We start from the raw sequence: 17003 nt of genomic DNA on the forward strand, positions 1-17003 counted from the left end.
TTCCAACTCTAGTGGAGCCCCGAACCTCATCAGACAGACGGCTTTATCCCGAGGTTTCGGTGCCATCACCCAGCAGCTAGGTGAGCTGCGGGTGCAGAGCGACAACATACAAGTGACGCTGCACCAACACACCGATACATCCCAAGCTTGGCAGCGTCACACTAGCGAGAGACTCCACGACATGGAGCGGTTGCAGTTGCAGCGACAGGAGGAGTGGAGGGTATACTGCCGCTGAACGGGTTTCAACTCCGACCAGCCGTAGTGAGCCTGAAGCTAGCTTGGGGGAGGACCCCCACAAGAGGTAACTTGTATCATTTATCTTTACTATTTTTATAACCTTGCATGAAAGCCATAAAAATTGCAAAATCAGAAAACGCATAAAAATTTGCATAACTAAAAACAAATAAAAAATTACAAAATTTAGAAAACACCAAAAAATATTTCTTTAATATGTGTAGTAAGCATGGTGTAAGTTTTCTTTGTTGAGATGATGAATAGTTGCTCTGTTAATTTCCTTCATATGCTTAGTTACAACTTTATGCTCTACCTAGTTTTGGATTTGTTGGCTTAAAAGTTCAAACCTTAAACTTGAAACTTGTGGGTAGCAAAAAGCATGATCCAAATCTAAGTTGTTGTGAGCTATGATATGGTTAAGTAGAGTCGCTTTGATCTTCTCATATGTGGTACTTGATATCCGGAGTTTGTTTAATTTTGAAAACACAAAAATATAATAAAGTTCCTCGATAATATGAAATTCCTATCCAAAGCCATATGATGTTTTTCATTGCAAAACTTTCCACATATGCAACTATTGGCGGTCGATTTCGATGATTTTTACAGCCAACATTTCTTCGGATTTCATGCTTTTAGAACTATATTGTTATAACTTTTACTAACATTAACAAATTCCATAAGTTTTGGTGATTATTTGAACCCAGGAGCAGCATATACAAAAATGAGCCAAATTGGGGTGATTCCCAGGCCAGCCGGCCTACCCCTGCAACATTTTATCGTGCAACTTTGTGGAGGGTGGCTTGAGCCGAAGATCAAGTCACACCAAGTGGTTTTGGCAAATTTCACAGGACAAGGCCGAGAGGCTTGAACCAAATGGAGTTGAGCCCAAATCCAAAGACAACCCGAAGATTCAGAACCCAACTCAACTTGAGAAGCAATGTGGGCCTTGAGAGCAACGTGCCAGAGCAACAGAAGCCCGAGCCGAGCCAGAGCCAGGCCGGCCAGCCTAGGAGAGGCCGGCCGGCCCCTAATTGTCACCGTTGAAGCTACGCAACTTCCACCGACCTCAGGAGGAGATCCAGAGCGTCCACACAAAGGAAGTAGCCAGGTGGCCACTTCCCCAGGCCGGCCGGCCTAGGGGAGGCCGGCCGGCCCCACCTGGCGGCCTCTGAAGCTCTCCCTTGGCATGAAAGACAAGCACAACTAACCTACCTATGTGCAACCGACGCTCAGCCCAGTACCGACCATTGAGTAGTATAAATAGAGCACCACACCTCTCTTGTAAGACACACCCATCCTTAGAGAAGAGAGTCTCTTGATACACTCTTGTGTTGAGTAGGAAGAGAGTGTGGTGAGTGCTCTGGTGAAAGCCGAGCTGAAAGGAGCGGACTCGAGTTCTCTCGGTCTTACTCCACTTTGTATCCACCTCGGAGGAATATACTTGTGTAAGTTACTGGTCTCAACTTCAGTTTCTCGCTAGCTTTACTTTCTTAGTTACTTATTAAGTACTTACTTTGATCTGCGGGATCCAGAGTCTGCGTAAGTAGCAAGTTCTGCTTATTTGATGTTGCTTTCTATCTAAGTACACGATAGGAGAAAGTAGCTCGAGAGCTATGGGCGTGGTGCCCAGGCTTGGTAGTTATCTCAGGTTGTGTTCCACCCCACGGAACCGTTGTGGTAGTCGGTAGGTGGTGACAGCCCTATCCGTCCTTTGTAGTCCACCACGTTCGGGTGTTTTCATAGCAGTAGTTGCATGTTGCCGTTGGACTCCCTTCTCATCCCTTTCTAAAGTCCTTCCTCTTCCAGCCGCCGAAGTAGATCAAGTTAGTAGTTAGCTCATTAACTAGTCAGAGTAGTAGGTTATTTGGAGTCAGGCCCTCTTCCCATTATCTTCTTCTCATTGGTTGTGTCCAGTTGAAGATCTCTAAGTTTGGTCGAAACTTTATCGTTCCTTGGATTCGATATCCCAGGTATACTTCCTGGTGAAAGCTACAATCGGTCTCTGTGCACTTGCGGACTAATTCGTTAGGCTAAAGAGTGCCAACAGCAACTTGCTATCTCATTGAGCTTTGTCAAATTGTTGTGACCCTTAGTGAGATTCATTTCATACTCCCATGATCAAGATCACGTACACGTTTTCATCACATGATATGCTTCTACACTAGGAGTAAGCAAACATCCATCCATCCACAAAATAAAACTCCAAGTCCATGTATGACACCTCTCTCAAAAAAAATATCAATGATATGGGGCTATGCAAAAAAAAGAGAAAATAAAAGATGCATACCCAAAGAAGGTATGCCACATGCTTCGGCATGTCAAAAAAAAAGATAAAAGATGCATACCCAAAGAAAGTATGCCACATGCTTAGGCATGTCAAAAAAAAAGAAAAAGAAAAAGATAGCCCCTTATCCAAAAAGAAAGAAAAAGGAGAGATGATGCATACAAAAGGAGTTCATACACCATCCACCAAAAATATTCACACACTTGCACATCTTGATCAAGGTTTATGACTTGTTTCTCCTTTGGATCCGGTCTTTGACTTAGTAAAATATGAGAAGCAGGTATGCCTTCAACTCCTCCATACTTATTGCTCCACAAAAACAGCCATTAGATATAGGTCGAGGAAGTAAGGCACAATAAAAAGCCTTGGTAAGGAATCATAAACATTGAGCGATCTGATAGACCATCCGAGGAACTTTATAAATTTCTTTTGAAAAACTTTACAAAACCTCCGCATTGACGGTTGAACTAAGGAGAAAGAAATATGAGCACTCCAAGATACTGTTCTGACTCTCAACCGCCAAAGATGAGGTAAAGCTATAAGCTCCACAGGAGTAAGGTAAGAGGTAAGAACAAAAGGCCAACTTATTCAAAATCAAGATAAGAAGCATTTGGTTGTGCCTAAGTATAAGTTGGAAATTCAACATTGTAGCAACTCCTGATCAACAACGAGTGCCTTGTTTTGCTCGGGACGAGAAAAAGGCTAGCTTGGGGGTGTTGTTGATGGTCGTTAAGTGCAAAACATGACTGTCAACTATACTCATAAAAGAAGAAAAACCATACCTCTTACTTGCATATTTGTATCACTAACCTAGCTCCACAGTTGTTTTTGAAGATTTATGTTTTCAGGAGCACAAGTTCAGAATAAGAAGAAAACACGAAGAATACGCATACAAAGTCACAGAAGATTGCGTCCTGTGTAACACATGCAAAAGAGGCCCACCTGACAGACCAAACCGACCAACTGGACCCAGGCACTGACGTACCAACATCAGGACCCACCAGGCAGACACACGAAGAAAGACGGTGGCCAGGGCCACCAAGGTGGGGCCGGCCAAACCCTTTGTTCGGCCGAACCTACCCTAGCTCCCGTCCAGGTGCACTTTGGCGGGAAGGTGGTGCTGATCCTCCTGAAGGCGGTTCTCAGTGTTTCCATGTATAGTTTTGGCGGGAACCGACCTATCCAAGCTATATAAGGGGCCTCCCTCCACACATTCCACACACACCACTTGAAGGCCTCTCTCTCTCTCACTCTCTTGTGACTTGTACTCCATAGGGTAGTGGAGCTAGGCTAGTACTTAATCTCCTTAGTGAATCCAGTCGTTCTCGGGGTCGGCGAGCAATCCTCGACCTCTGGTATGGCTTTGTATTCCGACTTTTGTTATGCTATTCATATTGAGTTTGTTCTTGGTTATCTTGCTATGTTCTTAGCATGCTTAGCCTTGATCTATGCTTTATCAAGTTATATTAGTTGCTTGCTTAGACCAGATGATCTGGGTAAGGATATCGGTTCAACTTCAACTTCAACTTCAACAATGAACTGAACGACTGAATTTTATTGGATAAATTAGCAATAAATCTCCGGATAAAATTAATCTTTCCGATCAATGTTTGAAGTTCAATATTTGTTTCTAGAGCCACTACCTTGTTAATGGTCATGATGGTCTTCTGACAAATTTCAATCCCTCTTTCATAAACCACAAATCCAAGGAATTGACCAGCCGACACACCAAACGCACACTTGTTAGGATTCACCTTCAATCCATGCTTTCTGGGTGCACTCTAAGGCTTTGCGTAAGTCAGCTAAATGCTCCTGATGCCCTTTGGACTTCACCACTACATCATCAATGTAAATCTCTACAATCTTGCCGATAATTTCGTGGAAAATATAATTCATGGCCCTCTTGTATGTAGCTCTGGCATTCTTCAACCCAAATGTCATGACAATCCATTCAAACAAACCAACATGTCCTGGGCATCTGAATGCAGTCTTATGGATATCCTCTTCGGCCATGAATATTTGACTGTATCCAGCATTCCCATCCATAAAACTGATAACCTTATGCCCCGCAGCAGCATCTTTCAACATATCGGCAACTAGCATCGGGTAACCATCCATCGGCGTAGCTTTGTTGAGATCCCTGAAGTCAATGCATTGTCACACCCGATTTTTAAAAGAAAACCGAATGCATAACTATATGTATGCCAGGATCAATTTCTATACATATAGTGACATCGTAATGGTATAATGAGCAACGATGTCACGTAGAAAAAACTTACAATGATTAAAAGGTCTATCAGAGATACATAGCTTCAACTGGAAACAACGGCTCCACACTTCACAGGCAATCGACTGGGGGTTGCATGACGTGACATTGTTGCTCATTTTGCCATTATGACGTCACTATATGTATGGAACTTGATCCTGGCATACATATAGTTATGCATTCGGTTTTCTTTTAAAAACCGAGTGTGACATGCATACACGTAGCTTTCCATTCTTCTTGTACACAAGAACCACATTAGATATCCATTCGACATGTCTACATTGCCTGATGAACTTTGCCTCTATCAACCTTGTGATCTCATCCTTTATATCGGGCAAGACTTTAGGATTGCACCATCTTGCACCCTGCTGAAATGGCCGATACCCAGGTTTAATGGGCAACCGATGCTCAACAATAGATCGATCCAAGCCAAGCATCTCATAATACTCCCAAGCAAAACAATCGTTATACTCTTTTAACAACTTAACCAGCTCTCGTTTGTACTCATGATCTAATTTGGCGTTAATAAACGTCGGCCTTGGTCGATCTCCATCTCCAATGTCTACTTCTTCTAAAGCATCGGCCGACGTGAACCCATGTCCCAAATTCCCTTCATCATCAAGGAACTCATCCATCAGGAACGCTTGGAGAAACCGACTGCTTGGATCGGTGGAAGCTTAAGAACCATATTAATTGGTGCAGCCGATGACCCTGGATCTTGCAGATCATCAACCTTTGGCTTGACACGCCAAATCTCTGACCTGACTCCTTTCTTCTTAGGAGTCTTCTTTCTTTCTTCCTCCAATAGCTCTGTCTGACGCAGCCTTTGAACTCGCCTCTTTTACGATCTGGTCAAACCTGCTGGACACCATTGAGGCTGATCAATATCATCATGAACAGGCTCTCTCTCTGGATCCCGGTGATGTGGGTACTCATCTTGAACTCGAGAATTAGCCGTCTGCTCAACTTGTTCATCAGCATAAATCCTTCCTCCTGCAGTATCAAGTGGCATGTTCCTGCCCCCAGCCGATCATGTACTGAAACCCTGCCCCCTAGCCGATCATGTACAGGGATGCGTCTGTCATCACCCCTTTCTCTGATAATCGGCCCACAAAGCCTCTGGTCGAATTGTGGCTTCTTGTATGATCGGTCTTCACGGTAGAAACCATTGCACTCCGGACAGTTATCCACTGTTGGCAGAGTCAACCCTTCATCCCAACGGTATACAAAGAACGGACATCTCCAATGTCCTTAATGATGTCGTGCAACTTCCTCTCTATACTGTCGCCTTTCATGGTCACGCTGAAACTTGTTCAACAGCATCTGGGACGTGACCTTCTTCTTTGGTGCCGCAGAACCTTTAGTTTTCTCCTACGGCTCCTTACCCTTGGCTTCAACGGCAGATATCTGAGCCTTGGGATCAACAGCTCCAGATTCTTTGGCCGATTGCGATGTGAGCACCTTAGTTTGCAATGCATTTCCTTTTCCTCCAACATCTACCATGTTAGTAGGAAACGGGTGCCCATCTATCTTCATCGGCTTCTTGGGTGCCTCAAACATGAGCCTACTCTGTTCAATAGCTGATTGTATTTGCTGACGGAACACTTTGCACTCATCTATATCATGAGATGTTGCATTGTGCCACTTGCAATACTTGATGTTCTTCATCTCTTGATCTGTCAGGATCTTGTGATATGGCTTCAACTTGATCTGACCCTCTAACAACAATAGATAAAAGATCTTGTCAGCCTTTGTAATATCAAACCCATATTTCTCGAGTTCCTTGTTGCCAAACGAGCATGAGATCAGCTTCTTGTTGTTTTGAACCCACTCAGCCGATCCCACCATCTGGTCATCATCGGAGTCATAGGAGTCAGAGTAATCAGCAAAGTTAACTTTCTTCTGAAAGTTACTCCTCTTCTACTCGTAAGGTTTGATTTCCCCGTCATCCTATGGGCCATCTGACTGATGCTGTAGAACTCTTGAGAAGCATACTTCTCCTTGATATGTGGCAAGAGTCCCTGGAACGCAACTTCTGCAAGCTGCTAATCAGACATAACAAAACTGAAGCACCGATTCTTGACATCCTTGAACCTCTGAATGAAAGTAGTGACCGATTCATTGTTCCTTTGCCTCAAGTTAGTCAAATCAATCAGCTTCATCTCATGTACGTCTAAGTAGAAGAACTGGTGGAACTGTTTCTCCAGATCGGCCAAGAATAGTATGGAATTGGCTGGTAATGTTGTGAACCATGTAAAGGCCGATCCGGAGAGAGACATAGAGAATAAACGCACCTTTAACGCGTCGTTCTGAGCTGCTTCTCCATATTGCATGATGAATATGTCAATGTGCTCAACTATGGAGACCTCCCCTTGTCCACAAAACTTGGTGAAATCTGGAAGCATGTACTTGTGGGGCAACGGGAGCTGATCATATGCAGCTGGATATGGCGTCTTGTACATCAAATTTTCCTGCTTTGGCCTCAAGCCAAACTGATCTCTCATCACCTCAGCAATCTTGGACGCCCAATCAATTTGTTGACCAGCAGCTGACGTCGATTGTGATGCTAGTGAAGCTATCAAGAAGGCTGCCGATGCTGCCTGTGGACTAGGTGTAGCCATCGGCTCAACAGCCGATGCTGTCTGTGTGACATGCTGAGTGACTTAATTGGATGGTGGCTGCTAAAGAACCATCTCATTACTAGCACTAGCCTACGCTGACCCCTGATTAGTTTGTTGCTGTGCCACAGGATGTATGTTCGGCTCATTCACATGACGAACGTAGCTAGTTGCAGGATCATGAAATATCCAAGTAACTCCATTTGCATGAGGAAGTCTGGACACAAGGACCTCTGTAGGAGACTTGGGTTGTATCATCATAGCCAGATTTTGCTAATGAGGTGTCGGCCCAGAAGCCGACATGTTGGTTGGACCTATTGGCGATGCTGCTGATGCAGTTGTAACCGCTGGCTATGGGGCCGGTGCTGTGTCTTGAGATTGGGTCGACTTTGAAGCCGACACATTGACTTATTGATTCATCGGCTGTGAAGTTGATGAGCTTGCTTGCCCCGCTGCAGATGAAATCATGAACTCTAGAGGCATACCATAACCAGTGGCAGGATCCTATCCAGTAGGGAATCCTGTCATGAAACCTTCCTGTGCATGTGTAGTCATTGGCGTAGAGTTTGTATACACAGGGGCAAACTGAGGCGACACTATCGTACCAATCGGCTGTGTGACTCCAATATTCCCCACTGCTTGAGCCTGAGGGTTAATTGGAGATGTTGTAGTAGCCGATCCAGTACGGGCGAAAACCATCTGACTAGCCTGCTGATAGGCTAGTCCCATGAAGCCAAGCAATCACCCCTCTTGGAGCGTCTTCAGCACAGCATTGTGAACAGAATTAGCCATGATCGAAGCATGGCTTATGAAAGCCTGTCCGACCACTTGATTCACCATATGCGCCATCCTGTCCTCTTTTTGTGACTCATCATAGGGTGGAAGAGTAGGAAAATCATACTTCTTGATCACCTCTCCACTCCTATTTGTACTGAAGGATAGAAGGCACCGCTACTCATAAGCGTCAGTAGCTGCCTTGAGTTCTGCTTTCTGCTCTTCCTTCAGCTTGTCCTTCTCGATCGGGATCTGGTTGTTTGGTGTAACGTTATCCTTGTCGTCTGACATGTTGATTCTTCTGGTCTCACCGGGTGTGCCAAAAGATGTGTTGACGCGAAACGATCACACACCAAAGCCCGAGAGCCCCATATACCAAGCTCGGACTGCACTTGATTCAAAGCAAGGCGTGGCAGTCAATTTTACTTGTAAATTGACAAGGAAACAACAAACCATCAAATACAAGAGCGTATCGGCTGGATTTCCAAATCACTCTTACGCAGCGTATCGGCAAGGCTCTGCCGATAGAGAAAATGACAACAGATCGGTATAAAGAGCATGTATTAAAAGCGATCTGAGAGGAATCGGCAAGGAGCTGCCGATACCGGTATGCAACTAGATGGTTAGATCTAAAACTGACACGTGCCAGATAACAATTTGCAGACCCACGAATGTATGGATCTGTACAAAGATAAGCTTACAATTGATCTAATCAGCTTTTTACGATCTAACACTACAACAAAGGAACTGACAGCCAATTAAACAGATTGCTAAGCCGGGTAAATTGTGAATAGATCTGAACGAGAAAACAGCGATGCGCCCGAGATCAAAGCTTAGATAAATTTGATAACTTTTGAATAGATCTGAATGAAGCCATAGCGATGCACCGGGAAGCTAAAGCTCATATTTACTCGGTAAACGAAGACTTACTAGAAAACCAAGTCGCTCAAATGTGAGGCGTCCTTGATCACATCGAAAGAACTCGTGAAAAAGAAAAAGATGGCGAAGTCGCCGATTGAAAAGTAAATTGCAAGTAGAGTAAAGTTTTGTTTGGTGGATGTGTATCAATCTTCTACAATGCCCAGGGGCTCATATTTATACCCCATGCTAACAAAGTCCTAGCCGATTATGGCAAAATTTGATTCTAACTTAGAAAATTAAAACTACTTCTAAAACAAGATATTCCCTGTCAAACCAAAGCCACAATATCTGGTCAGCTTCTGCCTTCCTCCGGTCAACAGGATTTCCATCGGTGATGTACGATCACCCTGCCAAACCCACCATTTGTGCTAAACAGAATCTTTTCTCCTCTGCAACACTCTTCCTTGACACATGGTAAAACCTAGTGTCAACACAATCATGTCTTGTAGCACAACCGCACAAAATGTAGATACGCTTCTAACAGCATAGCAATAAAAGCGTGGCTACCACCCATTTTTGTTGTGGTGATATTGCCTTAGAGGTTGATGTGATGTCGTATGTTTCGAGGGGGTTCCTACCCACCCTTATATTTTCTTGGGTGATAGGGTTACATGGAAAGTTCTAGCTGAATACTGTTGGAGTCCTACCTCAACTGGATTGGGTAGTTTCCTTGTACTACAACTAGTTCTACGCCAATTTGGGTAGTTACAAATGAGGTAAGGTACATCCATGTGCTATCCCTTACTCTAGAAAATTCCATGCCTATGAGCAGTCCCGCTGCCCCGGGTCTGACAAGCCCCCGACCTCTTCATAGCCGAGTACTTGAGGCATCGAGTACTTGGGAAGACATCTTTGAATACTTTGAGTGCTATGAACATCCCTTGGAGTGCTTCTGGGTCTTCCATCGAATGCTTCGAGTAGATCTCCAAGTACTCTTGGTTGCTTCGAGGCTGTGAGGTGCTCAAAGCCTCAAAATCAACATTTTATATTGTGCGCGAAATACTCGCGCTCCATATGGAGTAGCCCCCGAGCCTTAGGTTGAATCGCAGAATCAGGCTGAGGGTCACTTCAGTCTTTTTCTTCTTTATCTTTCAAAAAAATTGAAAAAATAAACCTTCAATGCCACATAGCTTGCAGCCCCCTAGCCTCGAATTTAAATCCAATGTTTAGATTTGAGGATCAAAAACTCGTGACATAAACCACTTCCTGATGGTAAAACGAACCGCTAAGAATTAGGTTAAGAAAAAGATGTCTCTTGGTCTTCTAGAAGTTCACCAAATTGCCACACATGTCTTTTATTTAACCGCATGGTGACTCCTTTGGGTTTATATCCTGCCTCACTCCTTGCCGCTGCCATTTCCAGATCTAAACTTCCGCCTCCAATCTCCTTCTCCTTCCAACTCCTTGAGCCCTTCTGGTAGCCACCGAGTGTTTCTAGTAGTTCACTTCGTGACATTCCATAAGGCCCCAAAGAAATCCATGACTAAAGCCAAGGCGGAAGTAGTCGAGAATCTAGCCAAAGGGTGGAAGAAATGCAAATTGGCAGAATATGGAATTATTGAGCTGGTTGATGGGAGGATTCTGCAAACCTGCGCCATCATCCAATGGCGACACGCAGAAGGCGAGGACCGCCCATACGAAGGTACCAACGGAATCGTTATCTTTCGCGATTTTGTAGAACGCGGTCTTGCCATTCATGCTTCTGATTTCCTTCATGCTCTTTTGAAATTCTGGGGAATCCAACTGCATCATTTGACCCCATAGTCCATCCTTCATATTTCCATCTTCACACATCTGTGTGAAGCTTTTATCGGCATCGAGCCGCATTTTCATCTGTTCCATCATTTCTTCTACCTCCTCCCTTATCCAAGTGCTAGTAAGCCTGCTGAAGTTGGCAGTGCTGAATTAGTCCTTCGCCTTGAGAATGAGGATGAGTATCTCTTCTACCAACCCTCTAGGAAAGGAGTCGACTGGAAGAACTTCTGGTTTTACGTTGGAAACCATCAGCCATGCTTAGCGAAGCACACTCCTGGAGCCCCCAAGGCAAAGGGAAGCTGGATGAGCCCCAGTCTGGGAGGAGATCAAGTCCGGAAGCTGCATGAAGCTATTGCCAGACTGAAAAGGGTTGGAGTGACTGGAGGTTCGGTGGTGTACTATTACATTAGTCGCCGCGTTCAGTCTCTGCAAATGTAACACCCTAATTTAAATTTCAGTATTTAATAATAAATTTAATTGGCTTTATTTAATTTTCTAAGGTTTATATGCTTAGTCTTGCATTTAAATTAATTTTCTTTCACAAGTAATTAAAATTTTCTAGGTTCAACATGTTTGTGCATACATGCTGGTGCATAGGTTTTATTTGGTTGAGTGCCTAGGGTTTGAATTTAAATTTGATTTGAATTCAATAAGATTTGAGTGAGTCGAAAAAGAAAAAAAAAGAGAAAGGAAAACCAGGAAATAGGAAAACCAGTTTTCAGCCCAGCAGAGCCCAGCCCTACCCGGCTTCCTTCTCATTCCCTGGCCTGACCTTCGTGCTCGCGCAGCCTAGTCGCTCGGCCCAGCCTTCTTTCCCTGCAGGCCCAGCTAGCCGGCCCGTTCCACGAGCGCCAGCCCAGCCCAGTCCATGAACTCCGTCCGTGCGCCGCCGCTCACCATCGATGCCGCCGCCCCTACACGGCCGCCCTGCTCGATTTCGGGTCTCGGTGAGCACTTCACGACACCCCTCTTCCTTTTTGCGCACGCTGTAGTGGCATGTAGGCCACTCTGGTGGCCAGAACACCATCCCCGGTGTTCCACCGCCGCTGCTCCGCTGCAGCGATGCCTCTGCGACACAGCCCTGCCCCACACCAGCCTTGGCTCACCTTTCTATTGCACCCGCACGCACACTAGACCCTGTGCCCCAATTCCTGTGCCCAGCACCGCACACCAGCACGCACGCCGGTGAGCTCTGCTGCGCCGAGCCACCTCCACCGCCGCACGCTCCTCTCCGCACCCGGCAGCACCATGCAACCCACTCCAGTGGATTACGCATGCCACGGGCTTGCTCCCCGATCAAACCCCAGCTTGATTCACCCCGAGAATGCCGAGTTCGAAGAACTCCGGCCGTGCTCCGCCGCGGAGCAAGGTCGCCGGCGAGCCCCGCCGCTGCCCCGCGCGCCCAGTCGATTCCAGCCATCCGATCCAGCGCCCGCGGTTGAGATTAGATCGTGTACCCATTTGGTCTGAGCCGCCAGATCTGGATCCGAAGGATCAGATCTGCAGATACCCTTTCGGCCTGACAATCTTGCTAAAGAGTCCCTAAGCTTTTCTAGAATTAACCCGCGGTCCACTGCTGTTCAAAAATAATTGCAGAACAGCCCTGTTTTTAACGTTTAGGCCCATGACCTTTTTAAAAATAGAACCCAAAGTCCTGGCCGGTCAGTTTTACACGTTAGACCCTGGATCTAATCTTTAATTATGTTTTAGTCCCTAGTTTCTGGGCAGAAGCCCCTGGAACCTCAGTTTTTCTCGCAGCTTAACCCCTGGACCTTGTTTTAGCCTTATCTTTGTCGTTTTAAATCTGTTTTAGGTGGTTTTCGCGCTCACGTGATCGTTGTAACGCATAGAATAGTTCTAGCTCTGTTTTGTTTGCTGTTTTTATGTAATGTTGTACTGTTTCTTAGCTTTTGCTTTTGTTTGCATATATGTGTATGTGCTGGACTTTGTTGTGGCATTGCGATCGTGAGTAGATGTTGAGCAATCGGAGGAGTACCAGGAGCCACCCTCCACGGGACACTTTGAGCAGCAGGAGCAGTTTGAGGAAGGCAAGTATAACATGAACATTCCTATTACTTTTAAATATAATTTCATACTGCATTTTAATACTGTATGCCTATAAGGACTTTCCTAGCCACTTTATATCCTTTATATATATATATCCCTTGGGTTGCATTTTGGTTAGTTGTGCTAGGTGCTGCGCTCTCACACATGGTCCTTGTTAATTAAATTGTTAATGGTCTTATGCAACTTAATTCTGAGCGTTACCCTCTGTGCTCTGTACTTGAGTGGTTTACGTCTCCTTAAAACATGTTTTTCTAGAAACTTGGTTTAGGGGGCTCGCACTATGTTTTGTGCTAGCTACTCTCCATAAGGACCGTACGTCATTAGAGCGACAACCTGGGACAACCGCGCAACCACAAGACTGGAATGGGATGGTCTTGGCTTACTAATTAGGTCTTTTTGGTTTGGAGTAACTTACCTGCGGGGCAAGGGTGGTAAGCTTCTATGGCCCTCGTACTGAGTGGCCTCGTCTGTGCTTTGTGTCTTGATGCCCACTAGACCTGCTCCATAGTCGCCGATCCAACCCTCACGGTTACTTCTTACCGACGAGATTCTTTGTAACGGCCTCGTAGTGAGTTTGCTAGTCATCTCACCTACGGAAGTGTGATGAACAACTAGCGTAGCTCACGACTTGTGGGTAAAGATGTGCAACCTCTACAGAGTGTAAAACTGGTATACTAGTCGTGCTCACGGTCATGAGCGGCCCGGATCCTCCTTTTGATTAGTGGGGTTACCTTGGTGGTTTCGGTGTGGTCCTTAGAAGTTCTTAATTAATTTGATTAATTTCTATGCAACTCGGTTATGGTAATTTCATCAACTTGTAGTAATTAGCTTTAATAAAATTTTGCCAAGATTAAAAGCTAATGCAGTTGAGTCAGCCAACCTTAGAGCCTCATAGTTTGTGTTATACTTGTTGAGTACAAGTTGTGTACTCACTCTTGCCCACCCTACTCTTTTCCTCTTGTTCTCTTTGGGGACACCCCACTGCTGTTCAGTTCTCGGCGATGCGGAGGAGTTCACCCGGAGCTACCAGGAGTATGAGGACTTCTAGGCGGTCGTCTCCCAGTCGATGCCCCTGTGGCGCCCAGCTTCAGAGTTTCGTACTTGTTCTACGTTTCCGCATATTTGTATTAGACATTTTGTCATTAATGTAATAAATCACATTCGTACTTGCTTTATTATATCTTTTTACGTGATATGTGCTGTGATATACTGTTCATTCTGTTGTATATACGTGTGACTTGATCCTGGCACATATATGATTGCTCGGTTTATGTCCTTTTGTAAACCGGGTGTTACAGCAAAAGAGAGCACACCCTGAATTCCGGTATGAAGGCCAAGATGATCCATCATGCTTCTCTCTCGAGATGCCAAGTCCATCAGAGATTTTTAAGAGGACTTGTTGAGTACTTGATGACTTCGACAAGCTTCCTGCTATTCCAAAGACACTGTACAACAGTATGCGTCCACCTCAAGAAGCTTGGGTAAGTACTTGATAGCATTGTTCGAGTAGTTTGCTTTCTGTTTTCTACCGATGTAACCATCTTATGCACTTTTTGCTGATCAATGTGAATGCATGGCTGTGTTTGCCTCCACCTCCTCCCTCTGAAAGTTCAGCTCTGTCGGCTGCTGAATCAGATGATGATGACCAGATCCTTGCTGAAGTTCTGGGCAAAACCAGAAGAAAGAAAATCCCAAATCCGTTCAGGAGCAGAAAGCCTCTGACTTCGAGGATGTCGAGTAAGTGTCTAATGCTTGAAATTTTTGAACCCATTTTCTGTATTTGATTCTGATTATTTTTCCATAGAACCCAAAAGCTGTCAAGCTTAGGTTGAGAAGTCTCAACTCCAAGATTTGCGAAACTGGCGGAGCGCAAATCCAGATTTCGCTTCTCCTACTGCTCCTGATTCGCCGATATTAGTAGTAGTTGAGGGAACTATGGATGCCGGCACACAAGGAGCGGGTACATCCTCATCAGTTGGCAAATCAGCCCCATCATCACCTTCTTGTGGGAAGGCTGGAGGGTCGACTAGTATGGGTCTCCCGGTTAGACCCTTCCAGACACTTCCGTCCTCCGTTCAGGAGAGATTATCAGCTGACTTATTTGAGGATCCTCTGCTAACTCCGGAGACAATGAAGGAGTTGCAAAATAAAATGAAGTGGAGTTAGTTCATGCGAGTAAGTCCTCAATTATGTCGTGTACTCTTTTTTCCTTGATATCGAGTAGTTCCATTGTTGAGCTCTTTGATACCTTTGCCCAGGATGTTGCCAATCATTCTTTCTTGAAGTCGATTGGACTGCAAGAGACAGCTGACAACAAAAAACTACTCATCGAGAAGGATGCGCTGGCCGCGAAGCAATGGGACCAGTATCTTGAGATGTGCAATAAGTACAACGACTTAGTTCGTGAACGCACTCGAGAAACTTATTTTCTCAAGCAGCAAATCTAGGGCCTGGAGAAGGAGAAGAAGGTGGTCTAGGTACAGATGCAATCTTCCCAGATGTTGACGGTCTTGAAGTGTTAAAATCAACCATCAACTCTTACATCCTATAGTTTTTCATGACATTCCAATCACCAAACTTAGTTATAAGGCTTATAGCTAATCACTTCCACGAGTTTTGTCGAATTGTGATCTGCGGGCACCCATAGCTGCATTCCGGAAGAAACACAAGTGAACACACGAAGAAATGCATAAACAATTGCTACCTAGTTGTGTCGCTTACATGGAGGGCCCACAAATCAGAGGAAATGGATGCGCCAAGGAAGATGCACCTCATAATCAGAGCAAGGAGCCCATGTGGAGTGCTCTGACTGAAGATGCGCCCAAACTGCCTCAGAAAGGGTTCGGCCGACCCTCCACTGAGCCCGGTCATGCCCATCCTTGACGTGTAGGGCCACCTACTCTTCCTCAAGGCGGTGCTATGGTGCTTCGTTGTATATGGTGATGTGGAGTAGCCCCTACTCCTTCCCAAGACTATAAAAGGGGGCCTCCTCCCCCTCAATTCACAACCCATCCATTCCATCATCAAACCATTTCTCATGTGAAGGAGTAGAGTAGAGAGGCTCCACACTTGTATCCTTAGACAAGGGAGGAGTACTCAAGCGAGCGAGTAGTTTTGCATTGACAGCAATGCTGGAGTTCCTGATAGTTGACCTATTAAGATGAACTCCGTCGAGTTATCCAAGATGGACAACTAGTAAGGTATCCATTCACCTTCTCGAGCTAGGCGAGTAGGTTCTGCCCTTTAAGGGAAAGGATGCGGCTTGTGTAGTTGTTCTAAAGGAAAACTGTGTAAGCTTATCCTGAATTGATGATGCTGTCAGATTGACTTTAATGTAGTCGATATGCCAATAAGGATCTTCACTTTATTAAAGAAATCCACTAACACCACTAGTTGCTTGGATCAGGGATAAAACTTGTGCAAGTGCTCGATGTTCCAGGAATTCGGTACCTCATTGCCATCTGCATTAGTGATTCTGTATGAACCCGGTCTTGCAACCATAGTTACGATGAAGGGACCTTCCCATCTGGAATTCAACTTGTGCAATCCTGTCTCATCCTGAATCCGGCGAAGTACTAGATCTCCAATGGTGAAGGATCTTTGCTGGACATTGCGATCGTGATAGCGTCTGACTCCTTGAAGATATCTATTCGATTGGGTTAAGACGTTGACTCTGGCCTCTTCGACTGAGTCTAACTCAAGTTGTCGAGCTTCATCTGCTTCTCCTTCTTGATAGACTTCTACTCTTGGAGATTTCCACATGATATCAGCAGGTAGTATAGCCTCTGACCCACAGGTAAGGAAGAAAGGAGATTGTCTAGTTGCTTTGCTAGGCTGGGTTCGCAGCCCCCAGACTACATGAGGTAGTTCTTGAATCCACTTGCCGCCTTTCTTGGTGTTGGCATCGTAGAGTCTTTTCTTCAAGCCGTCAAGTACTAAGCCATTAATGCACTCAACTTGACCATTTGCCCGGGGGTGAGCCACGGAAGCATATTTGACCTCGATGCAGGAATTGTCACAGAAATCCCAAAAAGATTGTGACATGAAGTTAGTGCCAAGATCTGTAATAATGGTGTGAGGAAAA

Source organism: Panicum virgatum, chromosome 3N (assembly GCF_016808335.1).
Source record: "Panicum virgatum strain AP13 chromosome 3N, P.virgatum_v5, whole genome shotgun sequence".
Classification (NCBI taxonomy): Eukaryota; Viridiplantae; Streptophyta; class Magnoliopsida; order Poales; family Poaceae; genus Panicum; species Panicum virgatum.